The following is a 22318-nucleotide window of genomic DNA, read 5'->3' on the forward strand; positions in this document are numbered from 1 at the left end:
AGAGGGAATGAGAGAACATCACAGAAGAACGCATGTGATAACTGTGGCTTGGATCATCCACTGTATGGCCGATTTTTTGCGAGGGGGAAGACCTGCTCCCAGTGCGGAAAGCTCAACCACTTCGCTAAGGTGTGTCGAGGCGGGAGAGCGAGAACAAACACTACCGGACAGCGCGGACCGCCGAAAGCAGTTAGACTACTGACGTTGGATAACCCGTTGGAGCAGGTGGACGCCACCCTGCAAGGCTATGGTCTAGGCGCGAATGAAGATGATGTCTTCATAGTATCGTTTGTGAGTCGAGAAGGCCCGAAACATCGGCCTCTACTCATGTGCACCATCACAGTGGCAGGGTCTGCGGTCAAGGCGCTCATAGACACTGGGGCATCAGTGAACGTGATGGACAGTGAACAATACTACCAGCTATCCCCGAGACCCCCGCTCACACCCTCCAAGGCAAAGATGTACACCTATGGCGGGACGGAGCCACTCCCCTTGGGAGGAGTCATGGAGGTTGAAGTATCCAGTGGATTACTCCGCCTTCACATGCAGTTTCATGTCACCTTAGGGAATCGAAGAACACTCCTCAGCTGCCACACGGCGGAAGATCTGAAGCTAGTCTTTTACGCTAACCAGGTACATGACCTGCATGCCCTAGATATACTCAAAGAATTTCCCTAACTTTGAGGGACTGAGGTACCTGAAAGGGAAGCGGTTCAAACTACACATTGATCCGACAGTCAAGCCCACAGCCCTGAGGCACAGGAGGGTGCTGTTCCACCTACGCCCCCAAGTAGAGGAAGAGTTATAAAAAGCTGGAGCAGTTGGGTGTAACAGAGAGGGTCGGACCCCACCCCGTGGGTGTCTCCCCTGGTCATAGCCCCCAAGCCAAAACACCCTAGAGCCATTCGGCTATGTGTCGACAAGTGCCTTCTAAACCAAGCCATGAAGCGGAGCGACATCTCACGCCCACCATGGATGACATTTATGGCGGATCTCAACGGGGCCAAGTGGTTTACAAAGCTCAACCTTAACACTGGCTATCACCAGCTAGAACTTCATTCAGAAAGCAGGAACATCTCGACATTCTCCACTCGTGTGGGTCTACGATGATACAAGCGGCTGAGCTTCGGGGTGTCCTGTGCAGCGGAGGTGTTTCAGAACACTATCAGGGAGACAGTCACAGGGTTGCAAGGTGTTATCAATTTGAGCGATGCCCTCTTGGTGTTCTCCAAGACCCTAGAGGAGCACCATGTACATCGCAGAGACACCCTTCGACGACTTTAAGAAAGCGGACTTACCCTCCTTTCAGCCAAGTGCTTGTTTTACCAAGAGTTAGTGGAGTTCTTCGGCTACATCTTCTCTCAAGATGGCCTCCAGGTTGACCCAAAGAAGGCTGCTGCCATACGCACAGCCCGAGACCCACATCGCTAACGGAGGTCTGCAGCTTCCTAGGCATGGCCACATATTGTGGCTGATTGATTCCGAGTCTGGCATCTCTCTCAGAGCCTCTCCGGACCCTCAGAAAAGCAGGACAACCCCAGTCCTGGACTGCGAAGTAAGAGGCCACATTCCTTGCTGTGAAGGAGGCTCTCATCGACAAAAAGGTCATGGCGTACTTCCAGCCCAACAGATGCACCGAGGTAGTGGTACACGCTTGCCCTGTGTGTCTAGGAGCTGTTCTCATGCAGGAGACGACTGTGAATGAGTGGGTACCAGTCACTTGTGCCAGCAGGGACCTGACAGGGACAGAGATGGTGTATGCCCAGAGACAGTGTGAAGCCCTGGCCATCAAGTGGGTGTGCCAACACTTCCACCTCTATCTCTACGGGCAGGAGTTTCGGGTGGTCACGGACTACAAGTCTCTAATTACTCTCTTTGCAGGTACTCCCAGATTAGCTCCCCCGTGGATAGAGAGATGGGCAGTGCAACTGCAGGCTTATCATTTTGACGTCATCTGTCGGCCTGGGATCAACAACCCAGCTGATTTTCTGTCACGTCACCCGGCCACGACTGCTGCATCAAGAAGACGGCTTGCCGATGAGGACAATACGGAGGAGTTTGTCAGGCTGGTGTCTCTTGAAGCCTACCCAAACGTGCTCACGGTTGAAGACATTGGTAAGGCTACCACGGCCGATGAAGGTTTGGCCAAGGTAAAGACCGGAGATGCAACATTTTCTTGATGGAGCTCATGCTCTGACAGAAGAAGAAAGGATGTCCCGTCAACAACTTTGGAGGGCCCGTAATGAACTGAGTGAGGGACTGCATGGGGTTATCTGCGTGGCACCACACTGGTGATCCCCAGGAGCCTGCACGGGAGAGTGGTCAGTCTAGCGCATCAAGGGCATCAAGGGATCGCGAAGACTAAAGCACGCCTCAGAAACAAAGTGTGGTTCTCTGGCATGGCCACTATGGGCGAAGAGGCCATACGCACCTGCCACTCGTGCAACATCACCAGCAATGACCCGGCGTCATCTCCAGTCATTACTGAAGCGCCATGTCCTGAGCCGTAGACTCAAGTCAGCATTGATTTTGGATCACTTCCCGATCTACGGAGTACTTTGGTCCTCATTGATTCACACTCCAAGTTCCCAGTGGTAGAGCTGGTGTCATCGTCGGCTTTTCCTCAAGTTAAAACCACACCCGACCACATCTTCGCGATGATGGGTTTTCCAAAAGAAGTCAAGTCAGATAATTGACCACCCTTCCAAGGGAGAGAATTCCAGGAGTGCCTGATGTTCCTTGCGATTTGGCACCACAAGATCATGCCACAGTGGCTGCAGGCTAATGGAGAAGTAGAACGCTTCATGCGGACTCTGAACAGGGATCTGAGGATTGGCGTTGAAAAAGGCGAAGATGCTGAGCACTGCCTACAGCAATTCTTGGGTGCATACTGTCAGACTCCCCACGGTACGACACAGTGTGACCCAGCACATCTGTTATTCTGGAATGTGCCTCAAGACAGCATTCCCACAGATCCATCCTGGAGTCCACCTGATCTGGACCCAGCGGCTACGCAAGCCAGGATTACTGGCCACTAACAACAAGGCCAGCTTAGTGTGCAGGGCGCAAGTGGCTGGCATCCAAGTAGGAGACATAGTCATAGTGAAGGAGTGATACCCCAGATGGAAGTACCACACCCCGTACAAGCCGGAAGTGTGGGAAGTCACCAATGTGCAGGGAGCTATGGTATCGGCCAAGCACGGGACCCGTGTCTTCACAAGGAACGTCTTGTGGTTTAAGAAAGTGTTGGCCAGGATCCCAGCAGAAAATAAGGAGACCGGAATGGAAGAGTGGGGAGAAGACATAGTGCTACAGAGTACCCCAAGGAATGTTAATACAATTACGCCAATGCTCCCGGAAGGAGGAACACCGGCTGGTGTAGAACAGATTAACCCCAGTGCAAGCCCACTGTCACTGTGTAATAACTCAGTGGGGACTAGGGTTGAGAACAACTCCGGGAGCCAGAAGTATTGTCTTCGGCCGAATCCTGCCCCCAGCCAAATACTGAGAGACTTTGTGCGCCGTGTGTCTAAGGACTAAGTCATGAACATTATATGAACGTAGTATCTGAAAGATTGGAGGGATGTAGTTAAGGTGCCACCCGGCCCGCATTCTACATTGTATCACGCATCCATGCACCCGGAGGGCAAACTCGCCCCAAAGGATAAATAAAGGAGCGCAAGACCGCTCGGTTCTTGGCTCGGAGAACATTCCAAGTGTCCATTTGCACCTTCTTGCTGTGTTACAAGTCTGAGACCTAGCCTCAGCGCAGCATGTGTTCAGCCAGGCCAGACGCCACAGCAGTGAGGTGGCAAAGCAGGGTCTTTTGAAATAATGCAGCACCACAGAAACGTGGTGGCCGAACTTGTCAGAAGTGCATGCGAGGCCTGGGGCCCAAAAACTTCTGCAGGCCCTCTAGATACAACTGACATTGTGGCCAGGTGCGACAAGCAGATCCTGCTTCTAAGTAATAAAGAGTATGGGCCCGATTTACAGAACTAACTTAAGACAAAATCCTAAACTTACTACCATTTTCATATTCACAGAAGGCACTTACTCATTTTGGTATTCACAGAAGACACTTACTCATTTCGGTATTCACAGAAGTTAGGAGTCCTAACTTTAGGACTCCTAAATGCCTTCTGTGAATACAGAAAGTCCTAAAATTTGGATTTTTCTCAGTTTAGTAGTAGTAAAGTTGAGAAAAATCAAAATTTTAAGACTGTCGGTATTCACAGAAGGCATTTAGGAGTCTAAAGTTAGGAGTCCAAACTTCTGTGAATACCAAAATGAGTAAGTGCCTTCTGTGAATACCAAAATGAGTAAGTGCCTTCTGTGAATACCAAAATGAGTAAGTGCCTTCTGTGAATACCAAAATGAGTAAGTGCCTTCTGTGAATACCAAAATGGTAGTAAGTTTAGGATTTTGTCTTACGTTAGTTCTGTGAATCAGGCCCTATGTGCATCAGGGAAGGAGAACACATGGCTTCTGGAGCCATCTAGTAGTCTGGACACCCAAACGGCTTCATTAATAATAAGGGCAACAAGTTTGCTTACAACATCTTTCACTTATTGATGCTTGAAAGAGAGTACGGCCTAGAACCTGTGGGACTGTGGCGGTGGCTGGGGATGGTGGAGAATAATGAACTCTTGAAATCTTTTCCTCTCATTCGAAATAGTTTTGCTAACTCGCCCTGTCTCTCCCTCCCCCCGTGTCTTCTGTGCTCGTCCTCACATGTAGCCCGGCATTTCCTTCTCAATATTCTAGTTGTCGTTAAAGTGTGGAGAAGAGTGTGGGATATAATAAATACTCAAAAAAATACTTCAAAAGCACCTGAGTGGCTAGTCACCGACTATGTTTTACATTTCTCTCTACTCCTCTGACGCAGCCATGGAGGCAACCAGAAATGAGACTTGAACAGGCGTAAATTAAGCACAAGTGAGTAAGTTATGCACTATTACTTCACAGACCTACACCAGTTTTTGAATTTGTGTAAACATAGTGGGCTGGATTTGCTATGGGTTTGTGTTGGGTGCAAAGGAGCACAATGTGATATGAAGTGGTGTAAACAACAGCATCGATCACATTTTCCTGCTAAATATGGTTTTTCGTCTCATGGCATCAACTTTCTGGGACTGAATGCCAGGGGTGTGCCCATTGACGCTGAAAGTAAGGGTTCAGGGGCGATGCAGGATCCCCACAATGACCATTCTGGAGTTCAGACGGTGAATGAGCAAATACAGTTGTCTTTAAATTGTGTTTTTGTCTTGTCTCATTTACTCTACATTGAAACACAGATTTCAAATGTCAGGCTATGTCTTCTGACAAATTCCTACTTATTATTTTAACATGTGGATTGGTGTCTATGTTATGTTATGTGTTATGTTAGTAGCTTTTATAAGGCGCACAGCTGCCCCAGCCAAGGGGCGTCCCGGCGCCTGATCAGGTACCACAACACAACAAATCGATGCTGGGAAAGAGAAGAGGGAATCAGTCAGCAGTTGGGAACAAAAAAGTTTTTATGGCGCGCCTAAAGGGAGTCAGGCTGTTCAAGGCTCGAATATGGACAGGGAGAGAGTTCCATAGTCCTGAAGCTAGAACTCGAAAGGAGCGCCTTCCCATCCTACTCAGTCTAAACCGAGTCTTAACCGCCAGATGGAGAAATTCCGATCTAAGAGACCGCGTAGGAACATAGGCGGAAACAAGATTAGCAAGGGCAGGAGGAGAGGAAAGCTTCAGGATCTTAAATGTCAGGCAAAGAGCCTTAAATTTAATTCTTTGTCTGACCGGCAGCCAATGGAGAGAGGTCAAAACTGCAGAGACAGAGCACTGTCTAGGAAGGCCAACGATGGCGCGCGCCGCAGCGTTCTGCACCCTTTGCAGTCTAGTAGCCTCCGCCTGATTCACTCCGAGCAGCAACGCACTCCCATAGTCCAGCCGGGAAAGAATGGAGGCTTGGACAACCAGTTGCCGAGTAGGGGGGTCGAAGAATTTAAGGACCGGTCTCAGTCCTCGCAGAATACCATAACAGGTAGCTGCAACCTTCTTCGTATGGCTGGTGAAGGAGAGTGTAGGATCCAGCCAAACCCCCAAGTTCTTAACTTCGGCAGCTGGGATGGGAGTCACCCCCAATTCTGGAGGCCACCACTGGTCTCCCCAGAGCTCCTCCTGCTTTCCTAAGATCAGGACCTCGGTTTTTTTGGCATTTAACTGCAAGCAGTTAGTTCGCATCCAATTTGCCACGGCTATGAGTCCTGCACGGAATCTGGGAGCGTTCACCTCGGGATCCCCGCTGAGTGTCACCGCCAGCTGCGTGTCGTCGGCATACGATGTCATGGTTAGGCCACATTGTCTGACGACTGCAGCCAGCGGTTTCACATATAAGTTGAACAGAGTGGGGCTCAACGCAGAGCCCTGCGGAACCCCCAGCCCCAGTGGATGGAAAGAGGACTGACCAGGTGGAATAGCCACTTTGAAAAACCGGTCCGAGAGGAAAGAGCGAAACCATTGGAGAGCAGTCCCCTCAATTCCCACTTCCTCCAAACGCCGGATCAGAATAACATGAGACACTGTGTCAAACGCGGCGCTCAGGTCTAACAGGAGGAGCGCCGCTGTCTGCCCAGCATCTAGCACCGTACGCAAATGCTCAGTCATAAAGAGCAGTGCAGTTTTGGTGCTGTGTTGTGCACGAAAACCATTCTGGCTCTCGTCTAGAATGTTATTTCGGGAAAGGTGGGCAGACAAGATGGAGTTCACGTGTGCCTCAGTAACCTTAGCGGTCCAGGGCAGGAGGGAGATGGGACGATAGTTTTCTGGTAAAAGGGGATCCAGGTTAGGCTTCTTTAAAATGGGGCTGACCACTGCCTGCTTCCAGGAGGAAGGGACCACACCCGATGTGAGTGATAGATTGATCAAATCCAGTATGGGCTCACGACATAGGGGCGGAAGAAGTTTGAATAACTCTGGCTTCAGCGGATCTAATGGAGAGCCAGATTTAATTTTGAGGCTCAGAGTATCGAAAACCTCGTCAGACATTACTGGCAGGGAGGATAGGGTTTCATGAACTGTAGCCGTCACACCAGCTTGCTCAGCACTGGGCACAGATGACATAAATCCTCGGTAGATTGCCTGCACTTTCTCCGCGAAAAAGGATGCCAGACTTTCACAGTGAAAGTCCGTGCAGATTTCCACCGAGGTGGCCCGTTTCCCCACAAGGTCTTTGGGGACCTTGAAGATTAATTTGGATGGGTTGGGGCTATTCTGATACTCAGAAGCATAGTGTGCGGCCCGGGTTTGGCAGATTGCCCTGTGATAGATCTTAAGCTGGGCAAAGTACAGAGATTTCAAAGTGGGATCAAAGGATTTCCTCCAAGCCCTTTCAGCTTGCCGGCACGTTCTCTTAAGCTCGGCAAGAGTATCATTATACCATGGGCTGGGAGTTTTGGCATGGCATTTCGACCAGCGCATTGGTATAAGAGAGTCAAGGGCGGCTAGGACCCAGTTACGAAACTGCTCATATCCTTGTTCCACATTCAGCAGATTGCCCAGGGGCTGCGCCTCCAAGATCTTAAAAAACTCCTCTAGTTTGAGCTTATGCCAATTTCTTTTGAGAATCAGTCTGTCCACAGGTTTAAATTGTGGGTCATCTAAGGGACACAAAACTTTCACCAACAGATGATCAGTCCAACCTACCACCATCGGGTCAGATACCCTAGCTCGTTCCAGTGTGGTAAAGAAGGGGTCAAGGATGTGACCTCCTGTGTGGGTAGGGGAGGTAACTAGTTGGTTCAATTGCATGGCTTCAAGGTCCGCTAGCAGGGAATTAATAGGTGCAGATGACCTTTGATCAAAGTGTATATTGAGGTCGCCTAGGATGTTAAAATTAGCACATCTAGGAGCTAAAGAGCTGACCACGTCAGCAAGAGCGGCCTTGAAGACAGTGTAGTTCCCTGGCGGGCGGTAGATAAGCATACCGCTAAGAGTGAACTGATGACTGAAGGCTACCTTAAAAGAAGCGCTCTCGCACGCTGGTAGGTCAAGAGCTTTCCAATCAGCCGGGAAGCAAGATTTTATCGCCATGGCTATTCCACCCCCTCTAGAAGTGCGGTTAAGAGTAAACACTGTGTAGTTGGAAGGGAATGCCAGATTAATTATTGCAGTATCTGCATCCTGAAGCCAAGTTATGATATGTTATGTTATGTTAATGGCACTTATAACGTGCACAGCTGCTCCACGGAGTGTCGCAGCGTGTGCCTAGGAGGTAGACTATCAGCTCAGGAGAACTTATAATAATAATAATAATACTGTTTTTTCTATAGCGCGAACAGCTACCTCAACTAGGAGGTGTCCCGGCGCTTATCTAAAGAGAGATGTCTTCAGCTTCTTCCTAAACATGCTCGGGGCACGGACAGCTCGCCGCTCCACCGGAAGTTGATTTCAGACCATAGCACCCAGATGGGACAGGGAGCTACCACCTCTGTTTGAGGGCCCTTGGAACATTCGCCAGTAGCTTGTTAGAAGAACGAAGCTGCCTGGCAGGAGAGTAGAAACCAAATCTGGATTGAAGGTAGGCCGAGAGTGAACCATCACAAGGTCCTTGAACTTCACCCTCGCACCCACTGGCAGCCAGTGCAGATCACAAAGATGCGACCCAACGTTTGCCTGCTTGGGAAGGTTCAGTAATAGTCTAGCCGCTGCATTCTGGATCACCTGTAGTTTATTAAGCACGTAGGTGGGCAGGCTGACATAAAGAGCGTTGGACAATCTATGCGGGAGGTAATCAACGCTCGCATGACAGGTTTCCTGGCATTAATGGGGAGCAGTGGAAGAAACTTTTTAAGCAATTTCAGGATGATGCGACGTCTACTAACTCTAATTGCAAAGAGAGAGGCTTTTGTAAAGTGAACTGTGTGACAATCTTGCTGGTGCACACAGAGTGTGAAAGGAAAGGCTGTGGGATGTCAGTTCTAAAAGACACTGCTCTACCACATCATGCTTTAGTAATACATGTGACAGCGTGCTACATACTACACCCTCACCACTCTCCTGCTGAATACATCTGCTACCCCTGTTCTTTGTGTGACACTTGGTTTTTCACAATCCCTCTGACTTCAGTGATGTAACATTGATGGCAGCACCCCGCCATCCAGTATCACTGTGTGCACACTGGATGGAGCGGCACCAACAACTAACAGCCAGAATTAACAAGGGAGCACACTGTGGCTCTGCGTGAAAATCCAAGCGCCATAAGAAACCAAGTGTAAAAAACCTGTATGCGAAATATCCTATGATATTCCCATGCGTAGCACATACTTTCCAGGAGATTACATGTTTTATGGGGCTTACACTTAGGTGGTTGTCATCACAGAGACATTTGCACCAGGGAGAGCACAACAAGTGCATATCTCATGCAAGACCCAGCTATCTCACGTCAGAAGGGGTTTGCACGAGCATGCTTGATGACACTGTTGGCATGGGGAACCCTTAACTTCTTACTCCCCAAGCAGACTCCTTACCTAAAAGCCTAAGGGTGGATAGGTCTGGGACGGTGGTAAACCTCAGGTTCATGGGGCAATGTGTCCCAAGAAAAGTGATCTCGTAGTATACCGAAAATACAGTTATTTAAGTAAAAACAGACATAATGAGTAAACTCTATTTCAGAATATTGAATTTAGAAAGATTTATTACAAAATTAAAATGGTACAATTCACAAATGTATAATGTCAATGCCATGGAGACTCCCAGCCATAGGACAATACAGAGTGGAGCTGTAAGCAAACTCAAATATTACTGTAAGTACCAAGGAGCAGCAAAATCAGTAAGAAATTGGACAGCGTCCCTAGAGCATCGGAAAGGACTCTTGTTCATCCCCATATCTGAGAGTTTGCATTGGAAATCTCTTCACAGGAATACATGAAAAGTGCATTTTCATAATGGTGAGAGCAAGAAAAATACAATTTCGACAAATCAAAGCACAAAATTATGAAACATCATATTGTAGTAAGGCGTTAAGTACCAATCCAGTATATAGATATAGATTCAACTAGCAGGGGCTGAAAGCCTCTGCAGATGACAGAACAAACCAGTTACAAAACAACAGTGAACTATTGTGAATAAATGAAATACAGCGAGCTGGCAGAAGAGGCCTTGAGAGTTGTAACCTTACTGAGACATTGTTAAATACATTGCTTTGAGAACAATATCATTCAAAAAGAAAATAGTATGACTCAGCACCCACATAACCTCAATAGCCCTATTATTAAAGACAGTTGGATTCATGGTTAAGCTATGTGATGCACAGACTCCCAGAATCTTTTTCTTGGGAAATATGATTCTTTATTCATAATTTTTTTCATTTAAAACATTTCTATTCTTTTTAAATATAGCTGTAGCATAGTGAAGCCAATGCATTTCGTCTAAAAGGACTTCTTCAGGGTTTATTGCTTGTGTTTTTGGGTGAAACAAATGATGGTCTGAAGCTAGTGTGCTAAAGGTCCTCCATCATCAAGTATCAGCGTGTACAACATTGAGCATTGGTTCAGAGGTTCAGTGTGCTAAAGGTCCTCCATCATCAAGCATCGAGCATTGGTTCAGAGGTTCAGTGTGCTAAAGGTCCTCAATCATCAAGTATCAGCGTGTACAACATTTAGTATAGGTTCGGAGGTTCAGTGTGCTAAAGGTCCTCCATCATCAAGCATCGAGCATTGGTTCAGAGGTTCAGTGTGCTAAAGGTCCTCAATCATCAAGTATCAGCATGTACAACATTGAGCATTGGTTCAGAGGTTCAGTGTGCTAAAGGTCCTCCATCATCAAGCATCGAGCATTGGTTCAGAGGTTCAGTGTGCTAAAGGTCCTCCATCATCAAGTATCAGCGTGTACAACATTGAGCATTGGTTCAGAGGTTCAGTGTGCTAAAGGTCCTCCATCATCAAGCATCGAGCATTGGTTCAGAGGTTCAGTGTGCTAAAGGTCCTCAATCATCAAGTATCAGCGTGTACAACATTTAGTATAGGTTCGGAGGTTCAGTGTGCTACAGGTCCTCCATCATCAAGTATCAGCGTGTACAACATTGAGCATTGGTTGAGAGGTTCAGTGTGCTAAAGGTCCTCCATCATCAAGTATCAGCGTGTACAACATTGAGCATTGGTTCAAAGGTTCAGTGTGCTAAAGGTCCTCCATCATCAAGCATCAGCTTGTACAACATTGAGCATTGGTTCAAAGGTTCAGTGTGCTAAAGGTCCTCCATCATCAAGTATCAGCGTGTACAACATTGAGCATTGGTTCAGAGGTTCAGTGTGCAAAAGGTCCTCCATCATCAAGTATCAGCGTGTACAACATTGAGCATTGGTTCAAAGGTTCAGTGTGCTGAAGGTCCTCCATCATCAAGCATCGAGCATTGGTTGAGAGGTTCAGTGTGCTAAAGGTCCTCTATCGTCAAGCATTGGTTCAGAGGTTCAGTGTGCTAAAGGTCTTAATAACGACCAGAACTACATTTCCCATGATTCTCTGGGAGTGGAAGAATTTAGGCTGGTGCAGCGCATCAGAGGATGCGCGTAATTCTGGGTTTCCGGTTAGGCGTCATTGTGGACGCCGGCAACCTCTTGTGGACTTCAAAGGTATCAAGTATCAGAGTGTACAACATTGAGCATTGGTTCGGAGGTTCAGTGTGCTAAAGGTCCTCCATCATCAAGTATCAGAGTGTTCAACATTGAGCATTGGTTCAGAGGTTCAGTGTGCTAAAGGTCCTCCATCATCAAGTATCAGCGTGTACAACATTGAGCATTGGTTCAGAGGTTCAGTGTGCTAAAGGTCCTCCATCATCAAGCATCGAGCATTGGTTCGGAGGTTCAGTGTGCTAAAGGTCCTCCATCATCAAGCATTGGTTCAGAGGTTCAGTGTGCTAAAGGTCCTCCATCATCAAGCATTGAGCATTGGTTCAGAGGTTCAGTGTGCTAAAGGTCCTCCATCATCAAGTATCAGAGTGTTCAACATTGAGCATTGGTTCAGAGGTTCAGTGTGCTAAAGGTCCTCCATCATCAAGTATCAGCGTGTACAACATTGAGCATTGGTTCAGAGGTTCAGTGTGCTAAAGGTCCTCCATCATCAAGCATCGAGCATTGGTTCGGAGGTTCAGTGTGCTAAAGGTCCTCCATCATCAAGCATTGGTTCAGAGGTTCAGTGTGCTAAAGGTCCTCCATCATCAAGCATTGAGCATTGGTTCAGAGGTTCAGTGTGCTAAAGGTCCTCCATCATCAAGCATCGAGCATTGGTTCAGAGGTTCAGTGTGCTAAAGGTCCTCAATCATCAAGTATCAGCGTGTACAACATTGAGTATAGGTTCGGAGGTTCAGTGTGCTACAGGTCCTCCATCATCAAGTATCAGCGTGTACAACATTGAGCATTGGTTGAGAGGTTCAGTGTGCTAAAGGTCCTCCATCATCAAGTATCAGCGTGTACAACATTGAGCATTGGTTCAAAGGTTCAGTGTGCAAAAGGTCCTCCATCATCAAGTATCAGCGTGTACAACATTGAGCATTGGTTCAAAGGTTCAGTGTGCTGAAGGTCCTCCATCATCAAGCATCGAGCATTGGTTGAGAGGTTCAGTGTGCTAAAGGTCCTCTATCGTCAAGCATTGGTTCAGAGGTTCAGTGTGCTAAAGGTCTTAATAACGACCAGAACTACATTTCCCATGATTCTCTGGGAGTGGAAGAATTTAGGCTGGTGCAGCGCATCAGAGGATGCGCGTAATTCTGGGTTTCCGGTTAGGCGTCATTGTGGACGCCGGCAACCTCTTGTGGACTTCAAAGGTATCAAGTATCAGAGTGTACAACATTGAGCATTGGTTCGGAGGTTCAGTGTGCTAAAGGTCCTCCATCATCAAGTATCAGAGTGTTCAACATTGAGCATTGGTTCAGAGGTTCAGTGTGCTAAAGGTCCTCCATCATCAAGTATCAGCGTGTACAACATTGAGCATTGGTTCAGAGGTTCAGTGTGCTAAAGGTCCTCCATCATCAAGCATCGAGCATTGGTTCGGAGGTTCAGTGTGCTAAAGGTCCTCCATCATCAAGCATTGGTTCAGAGGTTCAGTGTGCTAAAGGTCCTCCATCATCAAGCATTGAGCATTGGTTCAGAGGTTCAGTGTGCTAAAGGTCCTCCATCATCAAGTATCAGAGTGTTCAACATTGAGCATTGGTTCAGAGGTTCAGTGTGCTAAAGGTCCTCCATCATCAAGTATCAGCGTGTACAACATTGAGCATTGGTTCAGAGGTTCAGTGTGCTAAAGGTCCTCCATCATCAAGCATCGAGCATTGGTTCGGAGGTTCAGTGTGCTAAAGGTCCTCCATCATCAAGCATTGGTTCAGAGGTTCAGTGTGCTAAAGGTCCTCCATCATCAAGCATTGAGCATTGGTTCAGAGGTTCAGTGTGCTAAAGGTCCTCCATCATCAAGCATCGAGCATTGGTTCAGAGGTTCAGTGTGCTAAAGGTCCTCAATCATCAAGTATCAGCGTGTACAACATTGAGTATAGGTTCGGAGGTTCAGTGTGCTACAGGTCCTCCATCATCAAGTATCAGAGTGTACAACATTGAGCATTGGTTCAGAGGTTCAGTGTGCTAAAGATCCTCCATCATCAAGCATCGAGCATTGGTTCAGAGGTTCAGTGTGCTAAAGGTCCTCCATCATCAAGCATTGAGCATTGGTTCAGAGGTTCAGTGTGCTAAAGGTCCTCAATCATCAAGCATCGAGCATTGGTTGAGAGGTTCAGTGTGCTAAAGGTCCTCCATCATCAAGTATCAGAGTGTACAACATTGAGCATTGGTTCAGAGGTTCAGTGTGCTAAAGATCCTCCATCATCAAGCATCAAGCATTGGTTCAGAGGTTCAGTGTGCTAAAGGTCCTCCATCATCAAGCATTGAGCATTGGTTCAGAGGTTCAGTGTGCTAAAGGTCCTCAATCATCAAGCATCGAGCATTGGTTCAGAGGTTCAGTGTGCTAAAGGTCCTCCATCATCAAGTATCAGAGTGTACAACATTGAGCATTGGTTCAGAGGTTCAGTGTGCTAAAGGTCCTCCATCATCAAGCATTGGTTCAGAGGTTCAGTGTGCTAAAGGTCCTCCATCATCAAGCATTGAGCATTGGTTCAGAGGTTCAGTGTGCTAAAGGTCCTCAATCATCAAGTATCAGCGTGTACAACATTGAGCATAGGTTCGGAGGTTCAGTGTGCTAAAGGTCCTCCATCATCAAGTATCAGAGTGTACAACATTGAGCATTGGTTCAGAGGTTCAGTGTGCTAAAGGTCCTCCATCATCAAGTATCAGCGTGTACAACATTGAGCATTGGTTCAGGGGTTCAGTGTGCTAAAGGTCCTCCATCATCAAGTATCAAAGTGTACAACATTGAGCATTGGTTCAGAGGTTCAGTGTGCTAAAGGTCCTCCATCATCAAGCATCGAGCATTGGTTCAGAGGTTCAGTGTGCTAAAGGTCCTCAATCATCAAGTATCAGCGTGTACAACATTGAGTATAGGTTTGGAGGTTCAGTGTGCTACAGGTCCTCCATCATCAATTATCAGAGTGTACAACATTGAGCATTGGTTCAGAGGTTCAGTGTGCTAAAGATCCTCCATCATCAAGCATCGAGCATTGGTTCAGAGGTTCAGTGTGCTAAAGGTCCTCCATCATCAAGCATTGAGCATTGGTTCAGAGGTTCAGTGTGCTAAAGGTCCTCAATCATCAAGCATCGAGCATTGGTTGAGAGGTTCAGTGTGCTAAAGGTCCTCCATCATCAAGTATCAGAGTGTACAACATTGAGCATTGGTTCAGAGGTTCAGTGTGCTAAAGATCCTCCATCATCAAGCATCGAGCATTGGTTCAGAGGTTCAGTGTGCTAAAGGTCCTCCATCATCAAGCATTGAGCATTGGTTCAGAGGTTCAGTGTGCTAAAGGTCCTCAATCATCAAGCATTGAGCATTGGTTCAGCGGTTCAGTGTGCTAAAGGTCCTCCATCATCAAGTATCAGAGTGTACAACATTGAGCATTGGTTCAGAGGTTCAGTGTGCTAAAGGTCCTCCATCATCAAGCATCGAGCATTGGTTCAGAGGTTCAGTGTGCTAAAGGTCCTCTATCATCAAGCATTGGTTCAGAGGTTCAGTGTGCTAAAGGTCCTCCATCATCAAGCATTGAGCATTGGTTCAGAGGTTCAGTGTGCTAAAGGTCCTCAATCATCAAGTATCAGCGTGTACAACATTGAGCATAGGTTCGGAGGTTCAGTGAGCTAAAGGTCCTCCATCATCAAGTATCAGAGTGTACAACATTGAGCATTGGTTCAGAGGTTCAGTGTGCTAAAGGTCCTCCATCATCAAGTATCAGCGTGTACAACATTGAGCATTGGTTCAGGGGTTCAGTGTGCTAAAGGTCCTCCATCATCAAGTATCAGAGTGTACAACATTGAGCATTGGTTCAGAGGTTCAGTGTGCTAAAGGTCCTCCATCTTCAAGCATCGAGCATTGGTTCAGAGGTTCAGTGTGCTAAAGGTCCTCAATCATCAAGTATCAGCGTGTACAACATTGAGTATAGGTTTGGAGGTTCAGTGTGCTACAGGTCCTCCATCATCAAGTATCAGAGTGTACAACATTGAGCATTGGTTCAGAGGTTCAGTGTGCTAAAGATCCTCCATCATCAAGCATTGGTTCAGAGGTTCAGTGTGCTAAAGGTCCTCCATCATCAAGCATTGAGCATTGGTTCAGAGGTTCAGTGTGCTAAAGGTCCTCAATCATCAAGCATCGAGCATTGGTTGAGAGGTTCAGTGTGCTAAAGGTCCTCCATCATCAAGTATCAGAGTGTACAACATTGAGCATTGGTTCAGAGGTTCAGTGTGCTAAAGGTCCTCCATCATCAAGCATCGAGCATTGGTTCAGAGGTTCAGTGTGCTAAAGGTCCTCCATCATCAAGTATCAGTGTGTACAACATTGAGCATTGGTTCAGAGGTTCAGTGTGCTAAAGATTCTCCATCATCAAGCATCGAGCATTGGTTCAGAGGTTCAGTGTGCTAAAGGTCCTCCATCATCAAGCATTGAGCATTGGTTTAGAGGTTCAGTGTGCTAAAGGTCCTCCATCATCAAGTATTGAGCATTGGTTCAGAGGTTCAGTGTGCTAAAGGTCCTCCATCATCAAGTATCAGCGTGTACAACATTGAGCATTTGTTCAAAGGTTCAGTGTGCTAAATGTCCTCCATCGTCAAGCATCGAGCATTGGTTGAGAGGTTCAGTGTGCTAAAGGTCCTCCATCATCAAGTATCAGAGTGTACAACATTGAGCATTGGTTTAGAGGTTCAGTGTGCTAAAGGTCCTCCATCATCAAGTATCAGCGTGTACAACATTGAGCAATGGTTGAGAGGTTCAGTGTGCTAAAGGTCCTCCATCATCAAGTATCAGCTTGTACAACATTGAGCATTGGTTCAGAGGTTCAGTGTGCTAAAGGTCCTCAATCATCAAGCATCGAGCATTGGTTGAGAGGATAAGTGTGCTAAAGGTCCTCCATCATCAAGTATCAGAGTGTACAACATTGAGCATTGGTTCAGAGGTTCAGTGTGCTAAAGGTCCTCCATCATCAAGTATCAGAGTGTACAACATTGAGCATTGGTTCAGAGGTTCAGTGTGCTAAAGGTCCTTAATCATCAAGTATCAGCGTGTACAACATTGAGCATTGGTTCAGAGGTTCAGTGTGCTAAAGGTCCTCCATCATCAAGTATCAGAGTGTACAACATTGAGCATTGGTTCGGAGGTTCAGTGTGCTAAAGGTCCTCCATCATCAAGTATCAGCGTGTACAACATTGAGCATTGGTTCAGAGGTTCAGTGTGCTAAAGATCCTCCATCATCAAGCATCGAGCATTGGTTCAGAGTTTCAGCGTGCTAAAGGTCCTCCATCATCAAGCATTAAGCATTGGTTCAGAGGTTCAGTGTGCTAAAGGTCCTCAATCATCAAGCATCGAGCATTGGTTGAGAGGTTCAGTGTGCTAAAGGTCCTCCATCATCAAGTATCAGCGTGTACAACATTGAGCATTGGTTCAGAGGTTCAGTGTGCTAAAGGTCCTCCATCATCAAGTATCAGCTTGTACAACATTGAGCATTGGTTCAGAGGTTCAGTGTGCTAAAGGTCCTCAATCATCAAGCATCGAGCATTGGTTGAGAGGATCAGTGTGCTAAAGGTCCTCCATCATCAAGTATCAGAGTGTACAACATTGAGCATTGGTTCAGAGGTTCAGTGTGCTAAAGGTCCTCCATCATCAAGTATCAGAGTGTACAACATTGAGCATTGGTTCAGAGGTTCAGTGTGCTAAAGGTCCTCCATCATCAAGTATCAGCGTGTACAACATTGAGCATTGTTTCAGAGGTTCAGTGTGCTAAAGGTCCTCCATCATCAAGTATCAGCGTGTACAACATTGAGCATTGGTTCAGAGGTTCAGTGTGCTAAAGATCCTCCATCATCAAGCATTGAGCATTGGTTCAGAGGTTCAGTGTGCTAAAGGTCCTCCATCATCAAGCATTGAGCATTGGTTCAGAGGTTCAGTGTGCTAAAGGTCCTCAATCATCAAGCATCGAGCATTGGTTGAGAGGTTCAGTGTGCTAAAGGTCCTCCATCATCAAGTATCAGCGTGTACAACATTGAGCATTGGTTCAGAGGTTCAGTGTGCTAAAGGTCCTCCATCATCAAGTATCAGCTTGTACAACATTGAGCATTGGTTCAGAGGTTCAGTGTGCTAAAGGTCCTCAATCATCAAGCATCGAGCATTGGTTGAGAGGATCAGTGTGCTAAAGGTCCTCCATCATCAAGTATCAGAGTGTACAACATTGAGCATTGGTTCAGAGGTTCAGTGTGCTAAAGGTCCTCCATCATCAAGTAGCAGAGTGTACAACATTGAGCATTGGTTCAGAGGTTCAGTGTGCTAAAGGTCCTCCATCATCAAGTATCAGCGTGTACAACATTGAGCATTGGTTCAGAGGTTCAGTGTGCTAAAGGTCCTCCATCATCAAGTATCAGAGTGTACAACATTGAGCATTGGTTCAGAGGTTCAGTGTGCTAAAGGTCCTCCATCATCAAGTATCAGCGTGTACAACATTGAGCATTGGTTGAGAGGTTCAGTGTGCTAAAGGTCCTCCATCATCAAGTATCAGAGTGTACAACATTGAGCATTGGTTTAGAGGTTCAGTGTGCTAAAGGTCCTCCATCATCAAGTATCAGCGTGTACAACATTGAGCAATGGTTGAGAGGTTCAGTGTGCTAAAGGTCCTCCATCATCAAGTATCAGCTTGTACAACATTGAGCATTGGTTCAGAGGTTCAGTGTGCTAAAGGTCCTCAATCATCAAGCATCGAGCATTGGTTGAGAGGATCAGTGTGCTAAAGGTCCTCCATCATCAAGTATCAGAGTGTACAACATTGAGCATTGGTTCAGAGGTTCAGTGTGCTAAAGGTCCTCCATCATCAAGTATCAGAGTGTACAACATTGAGCATTGGTTCAGAGGTTCAGTGTGCTAAAGGTCCTTAATCATCAAGTATCAGCGTGTACAACATTGAGCATTGGTTCAGAGGTTCAGTGTGCTAAAGGTCCTCCATCATCAAGTATCAGAGTGTACAACATTGAGCATTGGTTCAGAGGTTCAGTGTGCTAAAGGTCCTCCATCATCAAGTATCAGCGTGTACAACATTGAGCATTGGTTCAGAGGTTCAGTGTGCTAAAGATCCTCCATCATCAAGCATCGAGCATTGGTTCAGAGGTTCAGCGTGCTAAAGGTCCTCCATCATCAAGCATTAAGCATTGGTTCAGAGGTTCAGTGTGCTAAAGGTCCTCAATCATCAAGCATCGAGCATTGGTTGAGAGGTTCAGTGTGCTAAAGGTCCTCCATCATCAAGTATCAGCGTGTACAACATTGAGCATTGGTTCAGAGGTTCAGTGTGCTAAAGGCCCTCCATCATCAAGTATCAGCTTGTACAACATTGAGCATTGGTTCAGAGGTTCAGTGTGCTAAAGGTCCTCAATCATCAAGCATCGAGCATTGGTTGAGAGGATCAGTGTGCTAAAGGTCCTCCATCATCAAGTATCAGAGTGTACAACATTGAGCATTGGTTCAGAGGTTCAGTGTGCTAAAGGTCCTCCATCATCAAGTATCAGAGTGTACAACATTGAGCATTGGTTCAGAGGTTCAGTGTGCTAAAGGTCCTCCATCATCAAGTATCAGCGTGTACAACATTGAGCATTGGTTCAGAGGTTCAGTGTGCTAAAGGTCCTCCATCATCAAGTATCAGCGTGTACAACATTGAGCATTGGTTCAGAGGTTCAGTGTGCTAAAGATCCTCCATCATCAAGCATCGAGCATTGGTTCAGAGGTTCAGTGTGCTAAAGGTCCTCCATCATCAAGCATTGAGCATTGGTTCAGAGGTTCAGTGTGCTAAAGGTCCTCAATCATCAAGCATCGAGCATTGGTTGAGAGGTTCAGTGTGCTAAAGGTCCTCCATCATCAAGTATCAGCATGTACAACATTGAGCATTGGTTCAGAGGTTCAGTGTGCTAAAGGTCCTCCATCATCAAGTATCAGCTTGTACAACATTGAGCATTGGTTCAGAGGTTCAGTGTGCTAAAGGTCCTCAATCATCAAGCATCGAGCATTGGTTGAGAGGATCAGTGTGCTAAAGGTCCTCCATCATCAAGTATCAGCGTGTACAACATTGAGCATAGGTTCGGAGGTTCAGTGTGCTAAAGGTCCTCCATCATCAAGTATCAGAGTGTACAACATTGAGCATTGGTTCAGAGGTTCAGTGTGCTAAAGGTCCTCCATCATCAAGTATCAGCGTGTACAACATTGAGCATTGGTTCAGGGGTTCAGTGTGCTAAAGGTCCTCCATCATCAAGTATCAAAGTGTACAACATTGAGCATTGGTTCAGAGGTTCAGTGTGCTAAAGGTCCTCCATCATCAAGCATCGAGCATTGGTTCAGAGGTTCAGTGTGCTAAAGGTCCTCAATCATCAAGTATCAGCGTGTACAACATTGAGTATAGGTTTGGAGGTTCAGTGTGCTACAGGTCCTCCATCATCAATTATCAGAGTGTACAACATTGAGCATTGGTTCAGAGGTTCAGTGTGCTAAAGATCCTCCATCATCAAGCATCGAGCATTGGTTCAGAGGTTCAGTGTGCTAAAGGTCCTCCATCATCAAGCATTGAGCATTGGTTCAGAGGTTCAGTGTGCTAAAGGTCCTCAATCATCAAGCATCGAGCATTGGTTGAGAGGTTCAGTGTGCTAAAGGTCCTCCATCATCAAGTATCAGAGTGTACAACATTGAGCATTGGTTCAGAGGTTCAGTGTGCTAAAGATCCTCCATCATCAAGCATCGAGCATTGGTTCAGAGGTTCAGTGTGCTAAAGGTCCTCCATCATCAAGCATTGAGCATTGGTTCAGAGGTTCAGTGTGCTAAAGGTCCTCAATCATCAAGCATTGAGCATTGGTTCAGCGGTTCAGTGTGCTAAAGGTCCTCCATCATCAAGTATCAGAGTGTACAACATTGAGCATTGGTTCAGAGGTTCAGTGTGCTAAAGGTCCTCCATCATCAAGCATCGAGCATTGGTTCAGAGGTTCAGTGTGCTAAAGGTCCTCTATCATCAAGCATTGGTTCAGAGGTTCAGTGTGCTAAAGGTCCTCCATCATCAAGCATTGAGCATTGGTTCAGAGGTTCAGTGTGCTAAAGGTCCTCAATCATCAAGTATCAGCGTGTACAACATTGAGCATAGGTTCGGAGGTTCAGTGTGCTAAAGGTCCTCCATCATCAAGTATCAGAGTGTACAACATTGAGCATTGGTTCAGAGGTTCAGTGTGCTAAAGGTCCTCCATCATCAAGTATCAGCGTGTACAACATTGAGCATTGGTTCAGGGGTTCAGTGTGCTAAAGGTCCTCCATCATCAAGTATCAGAGTGTACAACATTGAGCATTGGTTCAGAGGTTCAGTGTGCTAAAGGTCCTCCATCTTCAAGCATCGAGCATTGGTTCAGAGGTTCAGTGTGCTAAAGGTCCTCAATCATCAAGTATCAGCGTGTACAACATTGAGTATAGGTTTGGAGGTTCAGTGTGCTACAGGTCCTCCATCATCAAGTATCAGAGTGTACAACATTGAGCATTGGTTCAGAGGTTCAGTGTGCTAAAGATCCTCCATCATCAAGCATTGGTTCAGAGGTTCAGTGTGCTAAAGGTCCTCCATCATCAAGCATTGAGCATTGGTTCAGAGGTTCAGTGTGCTAAAGGTCCTCAATCATCAAGCATCGAGCATTGGTTGAGAGGTTCAGTGTGCTAAAGGTCCTCCATCATCAAGTATCAGAGTGTACAACATTGAGCATTGGTTCAGAGGTTCAGTGTGCTAAAGGTCCTCCATCATCAAGCATCGAGCATTGGTTCAGAGGTTCAGTGTGCTAAAGGTCCTCCATCATCAAGTATCAGTGTGTACAACATTGAGCATTGGTTCAGAGGTTCAGTGTGCTAAAGATTCTCCATCATCAAGCATCGAGCATTGGTTCAGAGGTTCAGTGTGCTAAAGGTCCTCCATCATCAAGCATTGAGCATTGGTTTAGAGGTTCAGTGTGCTAAAGGTCCTCCATCATCAAGTATTGAGCATTGGTTCAGAGGTTCAGTGTGCTAAAGGTCCTCCATCATCAAGTATCAGCGTGTACAACATTGAGCATTTGTTCAAAGGTTCAGTGTGCTAAATGTCCTCCATCGTCAAGCATCGAGCATTGGTTGAGAGGTTCAGTGTGCTAAAGGTCCTCCATCATCAAGTATCAGAGTGTACAACATTGAGCATTGGTTTAGAGGTTCAGTGTGCTAAAGGTCCTCCATCATCAAGTATCAGCGTGTACAACATTGAGCAATGGTTGAGAGGTTCAGTGTGCTAAAGGTCCTCCATCATCAAGTATCAGCTTGTACAACATTGAGCATTGGTTCAGAGGTTCAGTGTGCTAAAGGTCCTCAATCATCAAGCATCGAGCATTGGTTGAGAGGATAAGTGTGCTAAAGGTCCTCCATCATCAAGTATCAGAGTGTACAACATTGAGCATTGGTTCAGAGGTTCAGTGTGCTAAAGGTCCTCCATCATCAAGTATCAGAGTGTACAACATTGAGCATTGGTTCAGAGGTTCAGTGTGCTAAAGGTCCTTAATCATCAAGTATCAGCGTGTACAACATTGAGCATTGGTTCAGAGGTTCAGTGTGCTAAAGGTCCTCCATCATCAAGTATCAGAGTGTACAACATTGAGCATTGGTTCGGAGGTTCAGTGTGCTA

Source organism: Lissotriton vulgaris, chromosome 6 (genome assembly GCF_964263255.1).
Source record: "Lissotriton vulgaris chromosome 6, aLisVul1.2, whole genome shotgun sequence".
NCBI lineage: Eukaryota > Metazoa > Chordata > Amphibia > Caudata > Salamandridae > Lissotriton > Lissotriton vulgaris.